We start from the raw sequence: 27147 nt of genomic DNA on the forward strand, positions 1-27147 counted from the left end.
CCTTTCTTTATCTTCTGTGGATAAAGCCATCAGGTGCCATGTCGCGAGCTTTTCTCTGCAACGACGAGGCTACAAATTCCCTTCAGACAGATTCTCACAGAATCTCAGGATTCCAGAGGCTGGAATTTTAAGAGGCTCAGCAGACTAGCTGGTGAACCCCGCCAGGGCCCAGGGACAATGCAGGCAGGGGAGATGGAGATGTAAACTCCTTACCTCCCCTCCACGTCGCCTGCAAGCCCTTCGCTTTGGAACTGACTGTGTGGTTGGGTCGCTTCACGTCTGCCTGTGGTTTCCAGCACGTTTGTTTCAGGCAGAGTTGGCACCAGCTGGGCTGGAGAGACAGGCTGCTCTAAAGGTTTGGTGCATCAACAGGTTTTTGTTCTTCTCTTGCAGAAGAGCACAGTATTCGCCCTGCCAGTCTTTCACTGCAGCTGGAGACAAAGAACCAGCTTCTCCGCACAGCCCAGCCGGCGCTCCCCCAGACAGCCCACACTGGAACGATCTGTGCCAGGCGAGCGAGGGAAGGGAACGTCAAGGCCCGCTCCGCACTCACAGAAGAGAGACAGTATCAGTTGTGGAAATAAAATATTTCCTCTTGAGAACAAAGGCGAAGGGCCCAGCTACAGGCAAAGCCTTTGAAACCCAACCGTCAAGAGCCAGCAGCTCTGCGTGTGCCCCCACGGGCTCGACGCCTGGCCGGGTTCACCAGCTCAGCAGAGTGGGCTGGATAGAGCCCAAGAGAAACCTGGTGCTGCCACATGAATGCTCCAGCAGGATGTGCTCTCCTCTCAGTCACTAGCACAGCAAACGTGGCACCTGGAGAAGCGGAGGTGGGAAAGACGCGTTCTAAGCACTCACCGTACTTTTCACAAGGTCTGGAGCGCTGTTAACTCAGGTGCCCTTCCAACTCCCATCATCAGTGCTCTGCTTTCCAGAAGTCCCCCACTACCACCGCACCCAAGCTCCTCGCTTCCGGTCTCGACACTCTTGCATTGTGCTGCTAAAATTCTGCTGCGCTCTGCCCCTGAGAGGGCTGCATTTCAGAGGAGGCCGGTCACTCTGCAATGTGCTTGGGGATCTTTCAGGATGAAAGCTGCCATGGAAACACAATAGCTCAGGCTCCAGATCTAGTCACACAGTAATCACGCTGGCGATATGTAACCCCTTGTCCTACTCTGCCACCCACCACTCAGGGACCAAGCAGTGGAATAAAGATTGGCTGGATCTCAGAGCTCACACTCGACATACACTTGTCCTCCCAGATAGCGTATCAGCCAGAAACACACAGGAGCAGAGACACGCCGGAGAGGGGACTGGCTCCCTGCCTGAAATTTCTGAAGAGCCACGTATGAATTGAAAGTTCAGAGGTGAGACCCTGAACCAACCTGGACCTTCACATTCTTTGCCGGCACGTAACGACACTGCCTGAATACCGACATCTCACTCAGGGCTGGTCTGCACAGTAAAATCCATCTGGAGTCAGGCAGGGTGTGAAATAAAAGTAGCTCAACCGTCCCTGATTAGCTCCATGTGTGGTCGCTCTTATTCCAAATTAGCTTAATCCAATAGTTTAAAGTGGAGTTAATCAGGACTGGCTCTTGCGGAATAACACCCCATGTAGACAAGCCCTTTTAGAAAAACCTGTGGAGAGAATCCAAACAGCAGGAGAAACAAGAGAATACACTGTGAATCCTCGCAAAGAGCTTCTGATGGGGCAATTCTTTATCCTCTGCAGGGCCAGCATGACTGGGGTGGAGAAAGTGAATAAGGAAGCGTTATTTACTCCTTCTCCTAACACAAGAACTGGGGGTCACCCAATGAAATTAACAGGCAGCAGGTTTAAAACAAACAAGAGGAAGTATTTCTTCACACAACGCACAGTCAGTCTCTGGAACTCCTTGCCAGAGGATGTTGTGAAGTCCAAGACTATAAACAGCGTTCAAAAAGGAACTAGATAAGTTTGTGGAGGATAGGTCCATCAATGGCTATTAGACAGGATGGGCAGGGATGGTGTCCCTAGCCTGTTTGCCAGAAGCCGGGAATGGGTGACAGGGGATGAATCACTTGATGATTACCTGCTCTGTTCATTCCCCCTGGGGCACCTGGCATTGGCCATTGCCAGAAGACAGGATACTGGGCTAGATGGACCTTTGGTTTGACCCAGTCTAGCCATTCTTATGATGGCTGTGGCAGTAAAGAGACATGGGAGCAAGACTGCCCAAACATAGCCAGGAAATCCAATTGCCCAGCAATGGTCACCCCAAAGCAAGGAACTAACCCATTACCTCCCAGTGTAGCCCCCAAACAGCAGTCCACACTCCCTCTCAGATGGGAGAGGGCTAGGTATTCTTAACCCTCCCTCAGTGCGGGGGTGAACTAGAGGACCCTTTGAGGTCTCGTCTATTCCTAGGAGGAGTGGAAACATCTCTTTCCTCCAGAGCCACTTGTGAGCACGAGGCAGCGATCAGATTCACCAGTGTCAAGTACTCGGAAAGCAGGAGTCAGACCAAAATACTGAGATTAGTTCAAAAATCCACAAATCAATGCTGGAGTCCTTTGCTTTGCCATTGGGTCCCACTTGGGGGTTTTCAAGCTTCTCTCTGCAACCAGGAGGGCTAGAAACGTACAACCACAACAAAGGACCGAAAGCGGAGATTCTTGTGGAATCGCATGACTCCAAGAGCTGGGGCTTTGAGAAAAACACCAAGTACTGCAAGATATCTGATACAATCGCAGGAGTTGGCCACCCTGAGAAACCTCCTCACAAACAAAACCTGAAGTTGACTGAAAACAGCCATTCAGTGGATGAGAGATTTCCCGCAGATGAGAGATTTCCTGTGAGAGAGAGCGACCCTGCAGAGCGGCTCTCAGCCTGCTGCCTGAAGACCCTGGCTGCTTGGACTGGCTGCTGCACCGAGGGGTGGGCCCGATCCCTGCCTCTCTGGTGTACGTCTGGGCAGGGCAATTCTTGAGAGTGGCGCCAGAGTAAACTCAACAAGGGAGGGAAATTGGGCCCTGCGTGTTCAGTGCTCAGGTCTGCTCCAGCTCCAGGCTAGGCCTTCCCTTCCCATCCCATCCCATCTGCAATTCCTAAACATACCTGCTGCAGAGTGAGTAGTGGTTGTTCTTTCAGGCACATCTGGCTCCCCTTAGGACCTGGTGAGTTCAACTCCGGCTCCTGCATTTCCTGTCCCCTGGTAGCCAGGTTTCAGTGCCCCTGAGATTAGGTCTGGCTTGGGGTCTCCACTTGCTTGATGCGTTTCAGCAGGCAGGGTGCAATGCCTGGGGAGGTGAAGGGAACAGCTGCTGGCTCTGACCTGTAAAGGGGGCTCTGGGTGCAGACAGGCCTCGCCAGGTCCCTCTCTGCAGTGGAGCATCGATGGAGCCACGCACACCGCCCGACTCTGGGGGGAAGCTGGTGTGGACAGCGTGTTGAGCTGCGTGTGTTGTTCCTGTGGGGCCTCCTTCCTCGATCCAGGGTTGCCAAGAGAATTGGTAGGGAAGGCTGGGAAGAGGCTGGGAAGAGCCTCGGGCACTCCCTGGGTTGGACTCTGCAGTGTTCACTCTGAAATGTTTGCTGATCTTCTCCCTGTGAAAGCGTAACTGCCATCCACTTGGGGCAGCCTCACTGGGCTTTGCAGCGGGTTCCTTCAGCTCTGCATTCAAGATGCTCTGGGATAACTTTCAAACTCTGTGAGCCTGCCGGGGAGCATGTTTGTACCACAGCACCTCGGCAGCCCCAGCCTCTGCTGAGCAGGGGGGGCTGCCTGCCGGGGAGCGAACGCCTGGATGGATTGGCAGAGCTTGGAGGTGTTTCTTCAGAGAGTTTAGAAAACACACACAGCTGCTGTGCTGCAGCAGCCAGAGGATGGCTGGGCCTCGGAGTCGCTCATATGGCTCCTGCCCTGGGATGAATGCATCCTTTGTCCTTATGCCACGGAAAATCATGTGCTCTAATGGACTGAGTGCCAGGCTGGGAGACAGGACTCTGGGTTCTGTTCTCAGCTTTACTACCAAGCTCCCCGTGTGCCCTTGGGCATGTCTCCATCCCTCTCTCTTTGTTCCGCATTTTCCCACGTGGAGTTTGTAGACAGCCTGGTGGTTATGGCGTATGGGGCCTCTGTGAACTAGCCCTCCCTCGATGCTGTCACTCGTGGAGCTGCTGGGGCAGGCAGTTTGGAGGGAAATGCTGGTGCAGATGAAGCTGCAAAGACTCAGGGAGAGGGGAGTCCACAGAACAGCGGAGCCCCAGGCCACCAGCACCAGTCCGCCCTGCGCGGCCCACACCCTGCCCTTGTGCAGAGGTGCCGTGCTGGCTGCACAGCCAGGGAGCCTGTGCACCCTCACGGGTGGGCACTGGGTTCATCCCTTTGGGTGGCACTAAGCAGTGCCCTAGGGGGCTGCCCCAAACCCCTGGCACAGGGGATTCAGGGCAGCAGTTTGGGGAAGGGGGCTGTGGGGAAGGCTGGGCTGTTGGCTGGGCTCTTCACAGCCCAAAACACCTGCCCAGCAGCCGTATGCAGGAAGGCCCGGCGCAGACCACACGCAGAACTGCCGCTTGGCAGCAGGAGGCGCTGCAGGATTATTCCCCTCCTACTGCCCAAGACTGGGGCTGGGACCCAGGGGCAGCTACACATGACCCATGCTCCCTCTCCCCTCCCCTGGCTGCCAAGAGCACTGCAGCGGCAGCACCCGGCTCCCTTGGGTACTGGGTGCCAGGGCCCAAGGAAGGGCCCCCCCAGAAGCAATGCTGCCCATCACCCCAGCGCCAGGCCTTTCCAGGAGAAGGAACTCAGTGCAGAATCTCATTCCTGGCTGAGGATAACGACTCTCAGCCCACCCAAGGGAGCAGAGCTGCCGGGGGCTTGGCGAGGGGGGAAGTTCTCGTGGCCGTGCCTAGAGCCCCTGTGCAGGAGCAGCTCTGCAGGCAGTAATCCGGCTGGGAGGACGCAATCGGGCAGTTTAGCAAGCCCTGGGGAAGCCTAATCTCTGCTATTAACGCCAGTGCCCCCATTGTGGCTAAACCCAGACGTGGATTAGACAGGCCTTGGTGGCGCTTTAATAACGGCCCCTGCAGCGCCTGGGGCCACGCGGCCCAATTTCCCTCACTCCAGGGGGCGACAGGGGCTTGACCAGCTGGAGCCAGTGAGGCACAAAGCAGGGACCCACCAGTGTACAGGCTCTGCCACGGCCCAGGGGCTTTCCCTGCTCAGACGGGATTCCCCAGGGCAGGTACTCGGAGCTGGGCGCCTCCGCGGCTCAGCCAGCTCCATCCCATCCAGCCACTTCCCTTCTCGTGAAGGGCCCAGCAAGCCCAGTGCCCTGATGCCTCTCCCTACAGCCAGGGAAGGGCTGAGGCCTGCATTATCTCCCGCTCTTCCATCCACTGCAGCGGAGCAAGCTAGCGGCTAGCACACAGGGACAATGAAAGGTTAAACCGAAGCGTCCCCCTGCAGTAAGGGGCCCAGGAACCCTGCGCTCTGCTGGCCTGAGTGCAGCCAACCCAGCCCAACCTCCCGCAGGAGCCACTCCTTCGCACTTCATCTGCCTGGGACACGCAGCGGAATCGCCACCCGGGTGGCCCCTGTTCTGTGCTGCAACGTTCTGGCTGGGCCACCGGTGGAACTAACCCCGAGCCCACACCTAAACCCTGCCTGCAGGAAAGGCTCCAGCTTCTATACCAAGAGGTGGCAGACCTAAGCCCACAGGCGAGTTACAAGGGGCAGCCCCTGGGGGATTTGAGCTGCTACAAACTTAGAGCATGGAGCAGACCCCACACATACAGCTCACTTCCTGATCCTGTACTGAGCCCAGCATCAGAGCAAGTTGCCAGTCAATAGGTTCCCCAGAACCCCAGGCAGGTCTGCACTCCTGGGCCATGGATCCGGTGGGTTCCCTAGGACATCAGGCAGGTCTGCATTCCCGGCCTGCAGATCCAGTGGGTTCCCCAGAACCCCAGGCAGGTCTGTGCTCCCGGGCTGTGGATCCAGTGGGTTCCCCAGCACAGCAGGCAGGTCTGTGCTCCCGGGCTGCGGATCCAGTGGGTTCCCCAGCACAGCAGGCAGGTCTGTGCTCCCGGGCTGCGGATCCAGTGGGTTCCCCAGCACAGCAGGCAGGTCTGTGCTCCCGGGCTGCGGATCCAGTGGGTTTCCCAGCACAGCAGGCAGGTCTGTGCTCCCAGGCTGCGGATCCAGTGGGTTTCCCAGCACAGCAGGCAGGTCTGAGCTCATCCGGGTTTTGTCCAGGCCTGTTTAGAATGACGAGAGCAGCTGGGATAACACATCCCTGGCTTGGTGGAGGATTCAGCTGTGCAGGCAGCATGGAAAGCTCCTGACTTAATGTGCAGGCCCCGCCTTCTCCCCAAAGCAGTCCCTTTCAAATTCTATTCCCAGAGCCCCATGCCGGTTCCTTGCTGCAAAACCAAACGGCTTGAAGCCGTAACCCAGAGCCACACACCGCCCACAACAGCCCTACCAAAACAGAGGAGCAGACTCCAGAGCAGGGCTGCTGCTCATCCCAGCATGGGGGAGTGTAGCTAAAGCGACGTATTTAGAAACAAGAGATTATTTCAAGCGTTTTCAGTGGCCAGGATATAAAATAGGGTCTGAGTGCTCACGGCTGTCTCCCCCAGTTGCTGGCTCATGGGCTACGGGATTAGCTGTACCCATCTTTCCAGGGAGGGCAGGGCAAGGGCTGTGCTGCAGACGTGCTAGTCTGTATCCGGAAAAAGAACAGGAGGACCTGTGGCACCTTAGAGACTAACCCATTTATTTGACCATAAGCTTTTGTGAGCTAATAATGCTCTAATAAATTTGTTAGTGTCTAAGGTGGCACAAGTCCTCCTGTTCTTTTTTCAGAGAGGTGCACGAGGGGTGGCAGAGGCCAAAGCTGCAGCAAGCACATGCTACTGGACAGCCACTTTTCTCGGTCCCAGAGTAGCAGCCGTGTTAGTCTGTATCCGCAAAAAGAAAAGGAGGACTTGTGGCACCTTAGAGACTAACCAATTTATTTGAGCATAAGCTTTTCAAGTACTCCTTTTCTTCTCGGTCCCTAACCCAACCCACTGGATCAAACAAGGTATTTTCCCTACACGATGAGCCATGTGTGACAAAGTGGGACTGTTCTTAATGTTTCCTCAGTTTCCCCTATGCAGTTCTTAAGTAAGGGTGTATGATCATTGCAGGGCCCTAGAGGGCAGGTGTGTGCAGGAGTCTGGACACAGAGAATGGCCGACACCCTGTTTCCTGGCAACTGATGGCCTGGGCCCTTCCCCCTGCAAGGTGAGAGCTGAAGGGTTGGAGAACAAAGGAATCAGGTGACCTCCTGGCCCGGGAAAGGAACAAAGCCCAGAGGAGGAGGGGCTGGAGGGAGTTTCAGTTTGGGGCTGGCTGGAACATGGAGTGAAGGGCAGACGTGGTTGTCTGACTCACTGCCCCCCAAAATGGACCCAGCCGAGAGGTCCCGTTCTCTGCACCTGCAAGCTCTGTTTTAGACCATGTTCCTGTCGTTTAATAAACCTCTGTTTTACTGTCTGGCTGAGAGTCACGTCTGACTGCGAAGTTGGGGTGCAGGACCCTCTGGCTTCCCCAGGAGCCCGCCTGGGCAGACTCGCTGGGGGAAGCGCACGGAGGGGCAGAGGATGCTGAATGCTCCGAGGTCAGACCCAGGAAGGTGGAAGCTGGATGAGCTGTGTGTCCTGCAGACAGGCTGCTCCCAGAAAGGAGACTTCCCCAGAGTCCTGACCGGCTTCATAGGGAGCAGTTACAGAGCATCGCCCAGGGACTCCGTGACACCATGTCACTGAGATCTTGATCTGGGGCAAAGATCCCCGGCTAGGCCTGCTCTCAATCTCCATAATGCAATCGCTCGCTCGGGATAAAGCCTCCAGCTGAACAAAACCATCCCAGATACAGACAGAGGCTCGGCAAGGCTTCACTGCAAAGCACACCCTTGTTGCACAAAACTCAGTGCCTGCCACTCCCCGCTGGATGCACCACAGAGCCACTCCAGGGACAGACTCCCAACCTGCTGCCACTGCCCCATCAGGGCAGCATGAACCCTGTGGGACACACCATTTGGTGCTGACCAGAGGACTCCCCAAAGGGGACCCCGAACCTCACAAACAGCCAGAAGGATGTGGCTCACAATGCCAGGCCTGGGCAGTGAGGAAAGCATTCATGGCTCCAGAGACACCTTCTGGCCACTTCCAGCTAATCCTTCCATTGCCCCAGTCAATCCCTCAAAAGGGGTCAGGACCCTACCCCGAACAGGCACAGCCAGAATAGGGAATCCAACAGAGAGCGAGCTCTGCTGAGCATCCCATGGTCCACATAGGACTCCCAGCTTGACTCTGCCTTTGCCACATTTGATTCATTTCTCGGGAAGGCAGCTTCCGTGCCCAGCCAGAGCTGGGCAAGGCCCTGCCTCAACTGGCTGCCAGCCCTTCAACATCCACAGCCACCTCTGGCAGGCCAGCCATGAGCTGGTGCCTAGACAGGGCTGCTAATCTGTCTCCACACACAGTGTGGGCACGGGCGGGCTGGGTGAAAGGAGTGAAGGATTACGCACATTTGAGTGGAGAATTAGTCCCGCTTTGGGCCTGGAGACACAATTTCATTTTATCTGTTACGCTCAGGCAAGCAAATACAAGATGACAAATCCACTTAGCTGCCAAGCTAGGCCCAGACAGCCCTAGGGGGGCCCCAGTAGCTTTCAGCATCTCAGGCCACTTTCTATGCATGCTCCCGGGGAGGGTGGTGTGTAACGAGGCTGGTTCTGGCGCGACCCAAGTGAGAGTGCCAATTCAGGACGAATTGCTTCAAGCAGGGCAGTCACAGCCCAAGGCTGGGTTTTTCCACCTTTAAGGCAAACCAAACCAGTGAGCCAGAGAGGACTTTGGTTTTACGCCACTGGCTAACCACAAGTAACACAAGCAATTCCTTAGACACTCCAGTTTCCCAGTATCACCACCAGTGCCACTTGTTATGGGGACAAATGGTTATGAAAATCAATACCCCAGTAAAAGAAAAATGGTTTTCTTGATCCCAAAGGCCCAAGCCCCAGACCCAGGTCAATGTACAAATCAGATCTTGCCCACAAATCACGCTGTTGCCAATCCTTTAGAATCTAAAATCTAAAGGTTTATTCCTAAAAGGAAAGAAATACAGATGAGAGCTAGAATGGGTGAAATGGAATCAATGACACCCAGTGATGGCAAAGTTCTTGGTTCAGGCTTGCAGCAGGGATGGAATAAACGGCAGGTTCAAATCAAGTCCCTGGAGAACAGCCCCAACTGGGAGGGTCTTTCAGTCCTTAGTTCAGAGGTCAGTGCAGCCAAGTCCCTCCGGAGGTCAGAAGCAGGACTGAAGACAAGATGGAGGAGCTGCAGCAGCTCTTTACAGTCTCTTGCCATGTGGTCTCTGCTGTCTGTGTCCCAAGGACAAGCTGCCCATCCCATGGCCTGGAAACACCTCAGAGTTCTGTCCCTCGGCTGAGTCCCCAGGCCTTCTCTCAATGGGTCAGTTGTGTCGCTGATGGTCCTTAATGGGCCATCAGGCAGGCTAGGCAGAGCGGACATCAACTTGTCTGGGGTGTCACCCAGAAGCAGAGCAGAAGTTTGAACTTCAGACAGTGTAGAGCCAATATTCATAACTTCAACTACAAAAATGATACCCACATATAGACAGCATCATCCTAACCAGCAAACCATAACCGTGTCTGAGACACCTCATTTGACCCCCCTTATATAAGATTTGGTGCCACGACAGGACCTTGGTTGCAAGCATGTTCTAGATGGTCCCAGTTCAAGTCAATAATGTCACGGGAAGGGGGCGGTTCCCTGGGAACGTGGTCCCTTGTGGCTGGCACAAACAGGTCAAGTCATGAGCTTGAGCCACAGGGCAGCCTGGATCCCGGCTGGCTGAGGCTGGCTAGAACAAGGTGGGGGGAAAAGCTCTTGCCATTCTCTGGCTGAGTCATTCAAGTCAGCTCCCTGCACCATTTTCAGGGGCAGCAAGACGACCCTGCATCTTGTCCAGCCTCCCTCACCTTGAGTGGGATGGGCTCCGACGTCCCAGGCTGCTGATCACAGCAGCTGGCACATTCACCTGCTCACCAATGCCCTGCTGGTGCCACCCTGGCACCATGCAGGGGCCTCAGTGACTACGCTCAGAGGCTGCAGTCCACACCAGCCAGGCAGGGTAGGGGCTGTATCTCTACATTTACAAACTCCTTCCTTCGGGTCAAATGCACATGGAAACACCATCCACTGGCTTCTCCCCACCCTCTCGCTTGTACATTCCCGGCTCATCTCGCCCCTCCCTCCAAACAACGTCATGGCTGCTGGCACAGGCTGAGTGATGGTCCACGCTGCTGTGCCAGGGGTCGGCAGACCAGCCTAGTCCCACAAGGAGGAGGCACAACATGGGTCAGGCTCCCAAAATCCTCGTCCTTCTTGCACAAGGAACATGGAGTCACTCAGGGCTGGATCTGGGGAGGTGCCAAGCGCCCTCGACTCCCACGGGCCCCAACACAGTCAAGGGATTCTCAGCCCCTGGGCTTGGCTAAGGGGTGTTTGAGAGCTACAGCATGGAGTGTAACCGCAGGACACAGTAAAGGGGCTGGGGAGACTGACGGCAAACGCCAGCTCATCTCGCCAACAGCAGCATGCGCCCCTGCTCCCTGGAAACACTGCAGCATGGTCATAGGCACCCCCAGGGCCGCACAAGGTCAGGGAGTCCTGGTGTTACAGATGAGGAAGGAGCCCGCAAGGGCTGCCTTCACCTTCTACAACCAGTCCACACCTCTGCCACGAGAAGTGGGGTGAGCAGACAGGACCCTGCATTCACACTGATTGGCAGGGGGCTGGGCTACACAGCACCATTCACTGACCCACGAGTGGGGCCCAGGCTAGAATACCCAGGGCACTGCCAGTCAGGAGTGAGGTATAGGCAGGATCAGAGTGGGAGGCGAGCGACCCAGGGCTAGAAGGGGGCCGAGGGTCAGGATTGAGGGGCACCAGCAGATGCGCGGGGAGTTTTCAGGATTCCTGCCTACAGGACAGCTGGCGCTAGGCAGTTCTATCAGGCACTCATTTTAACCTGCAAAAAGTTACACATACACAGACGGCAGGGCTCATCCTCGCCAGCAGGGGGCAGCACAGACAGACGGACACGCACGATTCAGACAGCAATCCGTCACATACTCATGCTTTATGGACACAGAGGAATGACTATTAAAACACTTGTTTTAAAATGTCTGTTGTGACCAAAACCCAAGAGTCAGGTCCTTACGGCATGTGTCAGCACAGCGGACCCCTGGAAGCCTCTGGATGCTCCTGCAATACAGATCAGGATCGATAAGGCAGAGTGAAGCTGGAGCCTTAGCAATATTAGCCTCACTAAAAGCAAACAGCGCTCCGTCTCGGGAGAGATTTCCATCTTTTCACGATGCTCCAGCCTCCATCAGAGAACAAACTGCATTTTTCTTTCACCCTCCAGGAAACACAATTTGTAAAGACACATTTTAAAGCAAAGTTTCTATTTGTGATGGGATAAAGACGAAACCCTTGTCACGTTGCACTATTTAACCAAATCAGTGTGGAAACTGGTGTGACCAACCCCTTTTTGTGGACACTTGTACATTGATTTCAGTGTGCCCGACGCTGAGTTAGCTTAAGCGGATGCTCTTTTACGTTGAATTAAAAAGAGTGTCAGAGCCAGAAAATTTAGAGCCAGAATTAAGGTGTTGCACCCATATCACTAAACCAGTTTGTAACCCATTTCAGTTAAATCAGTGCAAGCTGGGGCTCTAGATGTGGCCTAAGTGACTTTCGCCAAAGGAAATCCACTCCTGGAAGCCTGGGCTAATACGTCTCCCAGACACTGCAATCTTGTTCCTTATGAAGCCAGGAGCCTTATGAAGTTGAGAGATCAAATTAGGGCTGTCGATTAATCACAGTTAACTCACGCGATTAACTCAAAAAAATTAATTGTGATTAATCGCACTGTTAAACAATAGAATACCAATTTAAATTTATTAAACATTTTGAATGTTTTTCTACATTTTTAAATATATTGATTTCTATAACAACACAGAATACAAAGTGTACAGTGATCACTTTCTATTAGTTTTTATTACAAATATTTTCACTGTAAAATAAACAAAAGAAATAGTATTTTTCAATTCACTTCATACAAGTACTGTAGTGCAATCTCTTTATCATGAAAGTGCAACTTACAAATGTAGATTTTTGTGTGTTACATAACTGCACGCAAAAACAAAACAATGTAAAACTTCAGAGCATACAAGTCTACTCAGTCCTACTTCTTGTTCAGCCAATCGCTAAGACAAACAAGTTTGTTTACATTTACAGGAGATAATGCTGCCTGCTTCATTTACAATGTCACCAGAAAGTGAGAACAGGCGTTCGCATGGCACTTTTGTAACCGGCATTGCAAGATATTTGCATGCCAGATATGCTAAACATTCATTCGTATGCCCCTTCATGTTTTGGCCATCATTCCAGAGGACATGCTTCCATGCTGATGATGCTCGTTAAAAAAAAGTGTGTTAATTAAATTTGTGACTGAACTCCTTCGTGGAGAACCGTATGTCCCCTGCTCTGTTTTACCCACATTCTGCCAAATATTTCATGTTACAGCAATCTCAGATGATGACCCAGCACGTTATTTGATTTACGTAACACTGTCACTGCAGATTTGACAAAACACAAAGAAGGTACCAATGCGAGGTTTCTAAAAATAGCTACAGCACTCGACCCAAGGTTTAAGAATCTGAAGTGCCTTCCAAAATCTGAGAGGGACGAGGTGTGGAGCATGCTTTCAGAAGTCTTAAAAGAGCAACACTCCGATGCAGAAACTATAGAACCCGAACCACCAAAAAAGAAAATCAACCTTCTGCTGGTGACATCTGACTTAGATGATGAAAATGAAAATGTGTTGGTCTGCTCTGCTTTGGATTGTTATCAAGCACAACCCATCATCAGCATGTCCTCTGGAATGGTGGTTGAAGCATGAAATGACACATGAATCTGTAGCGCATCTGGCACGTAAATACCTTGCGATGCCGGTTACAACAGTGCCATGCGAATGCCTGTTCTCATTTTCAGATGACCTTATAAACAAGAAGCGGGCAGCATTATCTCCTGAAAATGTAAACAAACTTGTTTGTCTGAGCAATTGGCTGAAGTAGGACTGAGTGGACTTGTAGGCTCTAAAGTTTTACATTGTTGTATTTTTGAATGCAGTTATTTTTTTGTACGTAATTCCACATTTGTAAGTTCAACTTTCATGAGAAAGAGACTGCACTACACTACTTGTATTAGGTGAATTGAAATATTGTATTTCTTTTGTTTTTTACAGTGCAAATTTTTGTAATAAAAAATAAGTATCAAGTGAGCACTGTACACTTGTATTCTGTGTTGTAATTGAAATCAATATATTTGAAAATGTAGAAAACATCCAAAAATATTTAAATAAATGGTATTCTATTATTGTTTAACAGCGTGATTAATCGCAATTCATTTTTTTAATCGCTTGCCAGCCCTAGATCGAATATTTTTACAGAAGAGCTGAGAAGTGAGATCAATACAACACATTTCCACACGTGTGCATCTGCCACACACTGGTTAATGCACGGCAACGCAAGCCCGTCAGCTCATAACCCCAGATCACGCTGCCGCACAACCCTGACCATGCTCTCCACAAAGGGATCTCCAAGCAACTCATAGAGGAGGCTAGTGATTCCACCGATGGGGGTAACTGGGGAGCAGAGACTCCCCCAGCATCACACAATGGGCTAGTAGCAGGGCCAGAAGTCAACCCAGCTCTCCTGACTCTCAGGCCAGCTTGGCCACACCGTCCCCAAGACGTTACTGTTCTGCACCCATCCTTTCAGTAAAGGCCACACCAGAGATCTGACACTCTATTCAGAGCCCACCCTTGCACACGATTCCTTTTCCAAGCCATCTGTTACAGACATACTGACCACACAGCCAGGATCAAAGCCATCTTGGCATTCAGAAAGCAAGAGGTCTGTGCTGCAGATCCACCTCCCAGAACGCCTCCTGCACAAGGCTACACTTCCCAGGGACTCAAGACGGGCAAGCCATACAGAGGCTCAGACCACCAGCACCTAAGCTTGCCCGTTAATATCTTTTGCTGCAGCCAGTCAGTTGCTGGGCAGGGCAGCCCCCTCCCCCACTCTGAAGGTCTGAAGCGAAAATAGCGACAGCTTGCTGAGGTGCCGATCAGCCAGCTAGGGGAGTGAACCAGCCCACATGCTGCTCTCTGAACCTTCCTGGGTCCCAAGCCAGGGCTTTTTGGCTCTCTTCCGCTGGCATGGCCACGGCAGCTCTGCCTCCCCAGCCAACGAGCAAAGCAGCTGGGCTTTTCAGAGAGACGCCTGAAGGAGAAACATGACCAACCAGGCTTCTTTCGATTGCGGATTCATGGCCAATGTGTATCCAGTTAAGAGAAAGACACCTGACTCCCAGGGCCTCAGGGCAGCAAAAACCTCTGTTCTCCAGGACCCAGCGCTAGGCTCCGCACAGCAGCAGGGACCAGCTGGGCTCTGGCACTGCAGCGGCGTGGGTAAGCCAGGCTGTGGCATGCAAGCACCAAGCTCTTGAGAAGCAACAAAGCAGCCCAGTGAAATGAATCAAGGGATAGTAACCTGGGGAAAGGCCGCATACAAACTGGCAGAGCCCAGTTCCACTGGGATTTCTTGATGTTCTCTGCTCTTCTGGGCCCCGAGTGCACTGCAGGAGACTTCGACCTCACCCCACCTCTGTGTGGGGAGAGAAGCTACCTGGAAACCCAGTGAAAGGGGTGGTCAGATCAGACAGGGGAGCAAAGGAAAAACAGACTCTCCTCCAGGCTGAGATGGGGGGGAGGAGTTTTGGATTTGACTAAAGTTCAGGAGCTGGGATTTCTATTTCATGGGAAATTCTGACATTTTGGGATAAAACCATTCTGGACTGAAAAGAAAAAAGCCCAAACTTCAAAATTTCCTGCAAAATGAAATGTAACAATTGTTTTTATTTGGGACCACTGAAATATTTTGTTTCCACTTTATCATTCTGACTTTTACATTGTATTAAAATATGAAACACAATGCAATACGTATATAAACATTGTATTAACATTACTAATTTAATACAAAAAATACAATGTTTCATTTTGACTTTTTCCATCAACATTTTAATTGACATTGAAACATTCCCACAAAACATTTTGATTTCGACAAACCTGCATTTTTCAATGGAAAACTGTTCTGTGCAAAGCTGCCCCCAACTTTAGATGTTACATTATGGAGAGGCCGCCCCCCAGAATAACGACATAAAAACCCATTGGTCCCCCGCACACCTGACATACTCCCAGCATCTCAGAGCAAGTGCAAAACTGGCACTTGCCTTAGTGGAAGAACTGACCACACCCTGGGGAGGGGAACCGGGTACGTCAGGCTATCAGCAACTAACCCTAATGCAGCCCGATACCGCTGCCAGTAACTGGGCCTTCGCAGGGCCGCTGGGCACATCACAGACGCACAGCCCGACAAACAGAGCTAGGTTTGCCTTCTGTTTCAACTAGAGACAAAAAGGGGAGACGGGGAAGGGTCCACATCCGATTTGGGGAGGAACAAAGGGAGACGGGGAAGTGTCCTTGTCCGACCGGGGGAGGAACAAAGGGAGACGGGACCCTGGGAAGCAGCCACCTCATATTTTCCAAGTTTCAGGCAAGCCCGGGGCATTGCAAAGCCATGCCAAGCGTGGGGCTAACTGCCCTATGTCTCAAACCAACCAGCCCTTGTCTGCAAAGAGCTTGGGGCCACTCTCAATTAAACCCTTCATGGGGCAAGGGCAGGCACAGCCTCTTCTGGGATGCCAATGCCAACAGAGATGAACCCTTTGCACTGAATGGACCAGCACCCCCAAGCCATGCGGACACCCACGTGCCAACTCCAGACTAGGGACCAGCATATCTACACCTTGCCTGAACCTGCCCAGCACAGCCCTGCTGACCCTCCTTTGCCAATAAACCCCTGGAAACCAGTTCTGACTGCAGGCACCTAGCCCACTACAGGTTAAAGGCGAGCCACAATTAACTCCTTTGTTGCTGACATCCATTGCAATGAACAGTTTCACACCCCTCTCTCGGTACTGTCAGCTGCACTCCATGCAAGCTCTGGCACGTCCCTGGGGCCCTGCCAGGGGCTGGGAACTGGAACACTCGATGGCCCAGGAGCTGTGAAGGCGTCTCTGTCTGTAAAGCTTTTGGGATTTGGCATCATGCTCACAGGCCTGCGCTTGGATGAAGCTTTCTCTCGTCTCATCAAAAATGTGACATGTTCATTTCTGTGTATCTCCCCCATGAGCCCAGGCTCCCACAGCCTCTCGCACCTCCAACAGCGACTGCATAACAGAAATCGCCTGGGCCAAGGTTCAGTGACCAGAGAGTCCCGCAAGAATAGTTTGAACCCACCTGGGCCACCCTAGAGCCTGCAGCCCCTACCCCAAAACATCTCTGGCTTTCTGAAGCACTCCAGAAATCGACGCTCCATAGCCCTACTCTGTGTTGAGTGACTCCTGACCAAGCCGCATGGCAAACAAAGCGAGAGGAATGGTCCACAAGGCCCATTAAATAGGGGGAAGAAGAGTGGGCTAGTGTGAACCATGGACCTAGAACGAAGGAAGCTCAGTGGAAATGGAAAATCAACGGATCCTTGGGAACCTGCTGGGAAATAAGCGGAGCGTTTCTGAACACACCAAACAACCATGCTGATGGGGGTTAAAGGCAGATACGTGTATAACAAAAGTCCCTGGAGAGCGGATTTGGAAAAGGGACTTTAAAATTAGAAATATGACTAACAGAGGGGCCCGGAAAAATGAGAGGCCCAAAGCAAGAACTGGTGTGATGAGCTGGCCGGCGTGCAGCGGGCTGGCGGTAGGGGGAACTCATTCCATGTGCCATACAGAAAGGAGATGGAGAGGTGGGGGGAGTGGAGCGGGGACCACACCGCCCTTTAGGAGGCAGGCACAGCACAGATCCTGGGGAAGGGGCGCTTACTCCCATATGATGACAATCCTAAGAATCCTAAGGGGAAATTTTGGTATTAACCTATCTGACAACCTCCCCCTCCTCCCCACTGCCACCTGAGCTACCAGAAACATGCGCAGTTTCTGCTCTCTCTCTTCCCCTCAGGACTCCTGTGAAACAGGGACCAGTGCTGAAGAACCCGGGACTGTCATGGCATTGCAGGCCCTTGCCCTGGGAAAGCAAGCACTCCCATTCTAAGCACTTATAAAAGGCACAGATGACTAATGGGCTCATCAGTGCCGGAGAGAAGCCCCTCAGGCTGCAGAAGCCATGCCTAGCACACCCCTCGCACACCAGAAATGCCATGGCTGCGTTTTAGAAAACAACAACAAATGGGAGAGACGCGCAAGCATTGGACACCCGTTCTCAGCCTGGACAAGGGGTTATGACACGCAAAAGGCAAGAATCCTCTCCCTTTCCCCCCTGCAAAGCTTAACAGCCAGCATTTGTGCATCGTGGGGAGTAGACAGACAGGAATGTGTACACCGCACTCAGCTTTCACACCAACAATGGAGAACTGAGCACTCCGAGAGCCAGCAACCCACACAGTGTCTAATAAAACCCTAGCAATCCCCCGATCACACACACACAGCCATGTCGCAAACCAGAATGTCCATGTCACAACAGCAGTGAGTTCAGAAGCCAGAGCGAAAGCAGAGACTGCAAAACTTACCAACCAACTGTTTCAATAAAGAACAATCCGTGACCATGTTACGGCTGGACTATAATATTCCACTGCAAGAAGCTGTACAGCCCCGGTGGGAATCCAGCCTGCTGTTAAAAGGTAAAACTTGGACCCCGGACTAAGCCGAACGTGAGCGGCTGCAGCAGGGGAAACAAGCACCAACGACCATATTTTGTTTTGCAAGCAACCAGCGCTCCCGTCCCCTCTCTGGTGCAGCTAGATGGGCGGATTCCTCTTTATCAGCCGCTCAGCTCACCCCTATCATCCAGGAAGCTGTATACACATAGGCACCTCCCCCTGAGGTTTCCCAACGCTGCAGGGAGAAGCAGCTGAAGGCAAAGCACCTTCTATCAAGGGGCAGAGGCTGCAAGGCTCAAACCATCCCTGCACCCAGCATGCCGATTTCAGGCAGGCAGAGCCGGCTCAGGCCCTTCCAACACACCTGCTGCTCCTGGGCGAACAGGCTGCAGGAATAAAGCCCCTGGTCTGTACATATGCTCCCCACCATGTGAAAGGCATGTCATAAAACAGTACAGCTGCTTTGTCTAGCCAAGGAGGAGCCCGAGAGCCCGGCTCAGCCGAGCAAAGGGATCCCCAGGATCCAGCTAACTCCTCTGGCTCAACGGCAGCATTCAGGTTACAGCAGAGACGGAGCTCAGGGAAGCAGGAGGGTGATGAGCGAGGTCTCAGGGAAGCCCCCCAATAAGAGAATCAGGAGGGCCAGGCTTATGTTCAACCAGCACCACTACCTCGAAGCGAGCCGCCTCTCCTCACCCTGGCACTGATGGTCCCTCTCTCTCTCCGCCACCCTGAGGAGTTTTGCTCCTGTTGGAATCAAACAAACCCAGCCCCCATGAGGGGACAGAAGCTGCTGGGCTCCCTTGGGGTCTGGCTCAAAGCATCCCGCATGCTTCTCTTTCTGAGAGCGAAGGTCTGAGCTGCCAGGCCTGGGGAAGGGGGCCCAGGTCTTTGTCGAACTGAGGTTCCTTCCAGTGACTTTCCTCCATTCAAATAACCCTCCCAATGCTCAGGCTGCTTCCCAGATCCCCAGATGACGTCCGGTCTCAGCAATGACACCACCCAGGCCTTGGCTTGGAGGGGAGGAAAAGCTGAAGCTGGGGGAAACTGGCCTGAGGCTGGGGTGAAGCACTGCAGACAGCTCTGGTTCAGCAGCACCAGAGCAAGCGCTGCATCCAGCTGGGACAGTGTTGCCTTTTCGAGGCAAGGAGCAGTATGCCCGAGGGGCCCCATATGCACTCTACCTAGCTACCAGCCCAGCCCCCACCCATCCGCTGAGCCTGCTGCACCAGAGCACTGGGAAGGGGCAGGCTCCCTGGGGTGGCCAAGAGACAGAAAGCAGCAGAAACCGGTCAGGGACACGGGCTGGACAGGCCTGAGCCCTCCCTGGACTGCAACGAGTGCCCCACTGGTTGGGACTTCCTGCTCTTGCCCCCTCTTGCGAACAGGTCCCACCCCCACCTGGCTGCCTGTGGCTTCAAACCAAACCCATCAAGAAAGCGGCTTTTAAAATCAGCTGAGTGGATTCCCTCAAGTGTCTGACTCACATTTCCTACATCTCACAGCCCTGCCACGGGGCCCCAAGCACCACCTGGGGCCTTTCTAGAGACCAGAGGGTAACACGCTGCACTGCTACAACCATCTTTTCACCTGGAGATCCTAAAGCATGCTGGACCCCACAGCTCCCTCCCGGGATGTTCTCGGATGCTAGGGGCCATACGAAATGCTCCCAAGGTATGCATCCCAAGGCATCATATGGGGTGCATTCAAAACAAACACAGAAATATCATTACACCAAGCAGAGAGGGCCTTTAAAATGTAAGGCCCTAAAGAATTTAATGGGAATGAAACCAATGGGGATCCTATAGAAATCACGCTAACCCCCTTAGAATTTAGTAGAGAATGAGCTCACTTCTATAGGGTTCTCTCAACAACGCTATAAATAGGCTTGGAAGGATTAGATTTTAATCAAAAATGTTGGTAAACCTCGATTTCAATGTACACACAGCCCGATGAAAAAATACTCCCATCAGTAATAATCGAAATTTACAGGTAGGCAAAGTAAGCAAAATTCTGGTCAAGAACTTACTAGAGACTGTCATTACATAATTGTCTGACACCCCCAAAGTTTCCTGCAACTGTGAAAATTTCAAATCAATAAAAATTGAAAAAAATGCTTAAAAATAATCAGCATTATCTGCTGCAATCATAAGAAAATCAGAGTCCCACTCTGCTGACCCTAGCTGCACAGTTCTCCAGCGCAGAGAGAACGTATGAGCAAATTCTCCAGCATGCTCCAATGTATCTAGGAAAACTTGGCTGTTGGCTGAATTCTGCAGGGACAGTCCCCCACCTGGATGACGCGGAAGCGCTTTCCGGTGCAAGTCGCCCCTACAGTAATTCCTGCTCAGCTCGAAAGCCATTTCTGAGTCAAATGTGCTTCTTCACCATACTCTGCAGCACAGCCACCAACTGCTTCCTCACACCTATGCAGTGGTGAGCGCAGGGAGCAGGGATTTTGCATCAGCTAGACAGAGCAGGGAAACCCCATGAGCAGAGACTTCACTGCTTATCTGGGGTCAAAGCTTCCCCAGCTCTCGGCAAGGCAGCTCCATTGAGATATGGCAGCGAATCAAGTGCTGAAAACTCTGGCGGCGGCTGGACTCCATCCCCAGACCAGCAGAGCAAACATCCCCCACGGTGCCCCAGGCACCGCAACTATGGCCTTGTTGCCACCCTGTCCTCTCCTACGGGACTGTCACTCGCACTGGAAGGCGAGAGACTCTACAATTGCTCTTCATGATGAAACCGTGGGCATCCGCTCTCCCGCAGGGAACACGGTAGCCCCCAACTGCCACTCAACAGCTTCTGCTGATTTCTGACACTGGAGTAGGAGAGGTACAGATCCTGCATGCCATAGCTGGAGGTCTGATGCCAAACCCAGGGGAGGCACGCAAGGTGGTTTTAAGGAGGTGCCCCTAGGGGCTGGAAGAGAGGGCTGTCGCAGGACAAGCACGAGCAGGAGACAGTCTTACTTGTCCATTAGGGCAGTACAGGCTCTCTCAGTGCCCCTTACACCTGGCACCTCCTTCCACATCGCCTCTGACTGCAGTCCATGCTTTTCCCTCGTCCATCCTGAGAGCACGACCCCAATGCACATTCCTCCAGCCTCCAGGCAGCATCACAAAGCCACCCTGGAAATGGCCTAGAACGGTGCTGGCCTGGAGGCAGGACAAGATATCCTGGGATACCAACCTGCACAGCGACGGACGGGCTGCAATCAGGGCAGCACAGCACCATGTGGATAGAAAGTTTCAAAAGTGATGCGGCTTGCTTGCCACAGCATGAACACAGGCCAGCCAAGAGGTGTGAGCTATCCCGGTGCAGTTTCTATGCATAGACAAGCCCTAGGACACTCACCCTCTGCCTCACCAACACTCAAGGAGTTAACCGTATATACTATGAACTCCATGAAAGGTACCATGCCAGTGTCTTTATGCCCCACCACTTCCCTAGAGCAAACAGCCTCGGAGGGAAGAAGTGTCTCTGGCTGGCTCCATCCACACCCACACCCACCCAGGGTCCGCTCCCTCACAGGTGGTGATGAAATTTGAAACAGGACCCGCATCACTGAGTCAGCCCAATATTGAGATACGGAAGGCAGAACAAGGGGTCCGCCCTCTTCTCAATATCACCATGAAAAGGGAACTGAAACCACACCAGGCGAATACCCTGCAGCCGAGTTACAGCAGCCACCCAGTCAGCAGGGGACTGAATCGGAGCAGCAGCCACTCATCCCGGGTCCAGGCCTCACTGGGGGATTCCGCAGGAGCGAGCCCACAGACACATGTAGCAACACCAGGCCACGCAGGGTCTGCTTTCCCCAGAAGCAAAACACCCACAGTCAGAGGCAGCCATTCAGACGTGCTCTGAGCCAGCGTGCTGAGCGCCAACACAATTCAACAGCCCTGTGCTTGGACAGCAGCTCAAAGTGCTGCCGGAAGCCGAGATTCTTCTTACTCTTCCAGGGACAAATTGAACATCCCTGAGGCAAAAAGATTGGGAAAAGCTTCGCTTTGTAAACGAATGTTAGAATCTAGCTGACTCCCACCCAGCCAAGCTGCCTCCTGCTCCTCACATCCGAGTGCCTGGACATTAGACAGGCCAGTCTCCCGCTGTCATAAGGGGCTGAGATCTGCAGCTCCACCACTGTCTGTCTCCGCAGGGTTTTCCTTTTCCAAAGGGAAGGGTTTGTACGATAGGCTTCAGCAAAACAAACAGAAAAACCCCAAAGTCTCTGAAACTTTGCTTCTAAACTAGAGAGCAGCTTCTCTTTGCCACTGTACTCTGCTAAGGCAGCCAGCTTTGTCACCAGACTCTCCTAGTCCTTTCCCAGGCGGCCCCCAGGCAACACTGAACCATCCTGAGCTCCTCTGCAGGGCCCCAGCTTGTCCACATTTCAGTCCCTCTTAAAGATACCTCTGCCCTGCTGCGATGGTGAATCTCCTGGATCTGTGTATGAGCTTACGCAAACTGCCTGTCTGTGCCCCGCTTCCACCGACCTTTGTCATTCAGCTGCGAGTCCCTTGGAGCAGGGGCCATCCTTACATGTTTGGAAAGGTGCTGGCATGCAGCGAGTGCTACTGCAAAGAAAAAACAACCTAACTTGGGGCCTTCAGCTGGGCTTGGTTACTGATCCCTGGGGTGTTCCCAGAACCTGGGTTTAACTCCCAAGACGCCATGCACAGCACAAGCCAAGAGAGCTCATAATACGTTAGGGGCACTGCAGCCTGGCCAGTAGGCACAGGTGCAAACAGCCCAACAGGCTGGAGCTGGTGTATTGCTACCCACAAGCCCCCGAGCAGCCCCCAGCTCAGCTCCCAGGACAGTGCGGTGCATGAAATAAGATCCCGCAGATTCCTGCCTGCTCTAAACACGTTCCACAACATGCAACATGGAGCAGAGCATTGTAAGGGGCAGCCAGTGCTGCACAGCTCTGCCCCACCCACAGCTTGGTACAGGGCTGGCACTTAGCGAGACCCCGGCCTCGAAAGGGGCCAGAGTCTAGATTCAGCCTGCGCAATCCTGAGAGCTACCAGACTGGGAACCAACCACGTGAGTAGAGTTTCTGCAGATTAGACCTAGGTAATCCACCCTGCTGCTCATGCCCCCTGGGTTCCAAGCAGTACGTCTAGTGGTCTTGGCACAAACCCAGCACCCAAAAATTCCCAAATTCTACCCCCAGACTGTCAGTAATTCCCTGGGTGACCCTGGGCAAGGCCTCTTCTTCCTCTTCAGTAACACAGGGACAGTCATGGAGCAGGGAGGTGACTAGTGATGGCCTGTCTACGCTGGAACATCCACCACTGGTGGATTTGCATCACTGCCAACTCAATTCGCACCTTGCTACCTATCCTAGTCTGAAACTGGAGTAAGCTGCCCTGGTGCAAGTCACATTGCACCAGTGTAAATCGCGTCTGCATGGGAGGGTGTGAGTGTGTGTGGAGTTGCACTGCTGCAACAGGGAGTGTCTACCAGGCCTTGTTTGTGACTGCCCCGCATTGGGAGGGTGTGAAGTGCTACACAAGTATCAGATCTCCCTTCCACAGTCAGAAGCCATTTACAAACAGTCCCTGTCCCTAAGCCCTACAGGTTTTTCTGCAGTGTCACTCTATCAACCATTACTGATTCTGAAACAAAATGGTAATGTTAAAAACCAAATAGAGAAGAAAACAAAAGCTACCAAAAGTCCCTTTGCCTCATTAAAAAAAATGAAAATTACCCTTTCTTCAGTTGTTTGGATTTCAGCTTTTCAACTGTTCTCAGCCCAGTTCCCAGGATGACAAACAAGGCTAGGAAACGAACCACCTACGTACAAAGAGACACATATGGGGGAAGTACCAAATAGCATCATGCTACCATCTTGTTTGTATAGTACCTAGCACAATGGGGTGCTGGTCCATGAGTAGGTCTCCTGGGTGCTATGACAATACAAATAATATATAATAAAGCCTATAGCAACATGCTCTAGAGGTTTAAGCTGAGGAGGGAAATCCACTTTTTCACACCGTACAACAGGGAATGCAAACTGTACCTGGAGCGAGGCAGCAGGCTGAACTCTCACCACCATCCTCACAGTCATCTCCAAGACAGGCCCTCTATCATGCCAGTCAATCCTAACTGGTCTATCATTCCCAGGCCAAGGCACCTTGTCTGTATTGAAGTCGGCTGGGGGAGGGGGATAGTGTTGTGGGGAAGAGCGAGAAGTCCAACATTTCAGACTAATGCCCTATACCACAAGCATGGTATGGATGTCACTCTAGAAAGGACACTGGGTGATGGCCACATGAGACCTGTCTTTCACACCCCACAAGGCTTACCTAGGAAAAGAACAGAGGTTATGCCGGCTCTGTGAGACAGGATGTGAATTTCACTGGAAGAGACAGAGATGCTATGCAACCAGCTTGAGAACTGAATTAAGTAGTTTGTCTCTGCTCTCACCACACAAACACACTGCCAGCAGTAAGGCCCTGGTACTGACACTGCAAAAACTACCTATAGCCTGCACCCAAGGTTTGGGGGTTTTTACGTCGGGTTTAGTGACACTGAGTTTCACAATGACCAAAATATTTACAAAGCTGTTACCTCTCTTGGTCGACTTTAACACTTCCTCCCCACCCCATCCTGGCTCATGTGAAGCAGGTGTTTGAAGAAATCCCCTCTTCAAAGGGCAGGTACAAAACAACTCTAAAACCAAGATGTTGGTTTCACTTTGGTTTCTGGGCAATGCAATCCGGGGGCTGTGCATTTCAGAACCATACAATTAGGCCTTGATCCTATAACTGATCCCACAGCTGGACCTGAGCAGACAGACCTATGCACCTGCACATAGTCCTGGTGAAGTCTACGGGGCTCCGTACAGGTCTGATTACAGGGTCAGGGCTTTGACAACACAAAACATTCCATTTCTTTTTACTTGTTCAAACTGTCCTCCGTGGCTGGCATCTCCTCTACCCTGTCACTGACTCACCCACTCTGCAAGATCTCCTGCCCTCCTTGTCTTCCTATGCTAGGGTTCTTCAGGTGATCTCCTATCACGGCATTAGCTCTGATGCAGAGATAGCACAAGCCTTTTTACCACCATGTTGCATAATTTTGCTTCAAGCAGGTTGAAAATATTATTATCTATGCATATTACAGTCGGGCCTAGAGGCCCTGACCAGGTCAGCGCCCCATTGTACAACACGGCAGCCACACACACTCTTGCCCTCTCTTACATCTGGCCAACCACACGGTTTGTACCAGCATACTTATGTGGGCTGGGGGGTGGTTTGTTACGGATATAGGTGTACCAGTACAATTCCTGCTGTGGATGCAGTTATACCAGTATAAAGGTGCCTTGTACCAATATAGCGTATTGTCCTTCCCATATGGGAATAAGCTATGCGGGTAAAAGCACCGTCATACTGGCAAAACCTCAGCCACACGGGGGGAGGCAGCGGGTGCCCTGCTTTAGCTGCGCTGGGGTCTGCACTGTCTACGTGGAAGCAAGGCCTTACTCTAGCACCATTGCCAGAGCTAGCAAAACAGTGGAAGCTGGTTTGTTCCCAAACTGCTCAATTAGACACAGCTGGTGGGAGTGGCTTTCATGCACTAGACACCCCAGGCTCTAGCCAAATCAGCTACTATCCCGAGTGCAATCACCAGGACCAGATTTTCATGCAGCACTTTGAACTACAGCACGGAGCAGCACAGAGTTGGAACAAGAGTGCCAGGCTGATGACAGGACATTGCCAGTTAAGAATGGGGACCCCCTGATGACGAGAGAGATCATGCACTAATCCTGGCCTCTCTATAAATCCAGGGTACACCCTCATCTTGAATACTCCATGCAGATGTGGTTGCCCCAACTCAAAAAAGATCTATTGGAATTTGAAACGGTTCAGAAAAGGGCAGCAAAAATTATGAGGGGTATGGAACGGCTTCCATATGAGGAGAGATTAATAAGACTGGGACTTCTTGGCTTGGAAAAAAGATGACTAAGGGGGGATATGATCAAGGTCTATAAAATCATGACTGGGGTGGAGAGAGTAAATCAGGAAGTGTTATTTACTCCTTGTCATAACACAAGAACTAGGGGTCACCCAATGAAATTAACAGGCATCAGGTTTAAAACAAACAAAAGGAAGTATTTTTTCCACAAACGCAGTCAGTCTGTAGAACTCCTTGCCAGAGGATGTTGTGAAGGCCAAGACTATAACAGGGTTCAAAAAAGAACTAGATAAGTTCATGGAGAACAGGTCCATCAATGGCTATTAGCCAGGGTGGGCATGGTGTCCCTAGCCTCTGTTTGCCAGAGCTGGAAATGGGAGACAGAGGATGGATCGCTTGATGATTCCCTGTTCTGTCCATTCCCTCTGGGGCACCTGGCATTGGGCACTGCCAGAAGACCAGACACTGGGCTAGATGGACCTTTGGTCTGACCCAGTCTGGCCGCTCTTATGGCTCTGGGAACACCATTCTCTTCCGGAAGGAGGGAGTGTGAGGTTCCCTCAAGAATTTAGGAGGGGAGAGAGCAGCACATGGGAATGTCCTCACCCTGCATCTAGGACATAAACACCCTGCTCCTTTCACCAGGTTCACAGCCCCACCCCAAGAACCGGGGAGCCGGAGCCAAAGCAACCCACCCCCTGCATTCACGGCTCAAGGTGCAGGTGAGGAAGCACCAGTCACAGGTGAGAGGGGAATGGGGATCCCGCCACCTCCTGGCGCAGGGACCCGTGCCCCACAGGGCTCCTCCTGCCTCTCTTTCCTCACAGCCACTCAGGATGACCCAGACCGGTGACGGTCTGTCTGTCTGGGCCTCTGTCTCACTCAACAGCCTGGCAGTGTCAGCCCGTCAATGGTAGTCAGCCTGTGTGTGTCAGTCAGTCAGCGTCAGCCAGTGCCTGTGTGTGTGTGGGTCAGCGTCAGCCAGCCAGTCAGTCAGTCAGCCAGCGTGTCTGTCAGTCAGTCTCTGTGTCAGTGTCTGTCAGTCAGTCAGCCAGTGCCTGTGTGTGTGTCTGTCAGTCAGCCAGTGCCTGTGTGTGTGTCTGTCAGTCAGCCAGTGCCTGTGTGTGTGTCTGTCAGTCAGCCAGTGCCTGTGTGTGTGTCTGTCAGTCAGCCAGCCAGTCAGCCAGAGTCAGCCAGCCAGCGCCTGTGTGTCAGCCAGAGTCAGCCAGCCAGCGCCTGTGTGTCAGCCAGAGTCAGCCAGCCAGCGCCTGTGTGTCAGCCAGAGTCAGCCAGCCAGCGCCTGTGTGTCAGCCAGAGTCAGCCAGCCAGCGCCTG

The 27147-nt window shown here is 52.5% G+C and overlaps 1 protein-coding gene across 6 annotated transcripts in view; it reads right to left on the reverse strand.

The window, feature by feature from the left end:
* LOC140904001 (signal transducer and activator of transcription 5B) overlaps nucleotides 1-27147 on the reverse strand; it is a 45851-nt gene that overhangs the window by 17412 nt on the left and 1292 nt on the right. For 3 of the 6 annotated variants that reach the window (XM_073326110.1, XM_073326106.1, XM_073326109.1), the window contains exon 1: nucleotides 17791-18373. The exons of 2 other annotated variants lie outside the window; for them this stretch is intronic. The gene's annotated coding sequence lies outside the window, so the exon portion shown is untranslated. Of the gene's footprint in view, nucleotides 1-17790; nucleotides 18376-27147 lie in introns of those variants that run through there. One more of the 6 variants, XM_073326113.1, reaches the window with a different exon arrangement.

The sequence above is a fragment of the Lepidochelys kempii genome, chromosome 27, assembly GCF_965140265.1.
Source record: "Lepidochelys kempii isolate rLepKem1 chromosome 27, rLepKem1.hap2, whole genome shotgun sequence".
Lineage (NCBI taxonomy): Eukaryota > Metazoa > Chordata > Testudines > Cheloniidae > Lepidochelys > Lepidochelys kempii.